Genomic DNA, 549 nt, shown 5'->3' on the forward strand with positions numbered 1-549 from the left:
AGGAGGATAACACGGTGTAGGCAGCACCGATTGGTTACGTTTTCTCTCTACTGACACACCTCCACATTTACAAACAACAGAGCTACGTGTTGAAATCGACCAACAGTCTCCTTTAAGTTGTTCATGAATTGATCAATGATAGGTGTAGATAAAACCGGTTGGGGGGGGGGAACCTCTTTCATGATAGATGAGACACTTAATTACAGCATTTCATCTCGCCCACGTAACACTTATCCTCCAGAAAACCTACAATTATGCTTACCCTTGGACGACAACATCACAACAGATTACTTCAAACTCAACATCATCCGTCTGAATAACAACGAAATGACACAACCACAACTAACCGGGGCTGGTTTCAAACCGCCGGCTCACGACTGTGTAGAAACCAAACTCCATTATAGGAAAGCTGTAAAACCGCTTGCTGACCTTTTGCAGCTTGAACCTGAACGCAACGGAGTCAGGACTAAATACACAGAGTCATAATTACTTTGTGTTCTCGAGACCAGTTGAGAAACTAGACAACCATTACATGAGGGGGGGGGGGGG

At 44.6% G+C, this 549-nt stretch overlaps 1 protein-coding gene across 1 annotated transcript in view; it reads right to left on the bottom strand.

Moving 5' to 3' along the window:
* The window catches only part of LOC116686854 (pyridoxal kinase), a gene marked incomplete at its 5' end in the record, with an annotated part of 60378 nt that overhangs the window by 30217 nt on the left and 29612 nt on the right, over nucleotides 1-549 (bottom strand).

This window comes from Etheostoma spectabile, unplaced genomic scaffold, assembly GCF_008692095.1.
Source record: "Etheostoma spectabile isolate EspeVRDwgs_2016 unplaced genomic scaffold, UIUC_Espe_1.0 scaffold505, whole genome shotgun sequence".
NCBI classification, from domain to species: domain Eukaryota; kingdom Metazoa; phylum Chordata; class Actinopteri; order Perciformes; family Percidae; genus Etheostoma; species Etheostoma spectabile.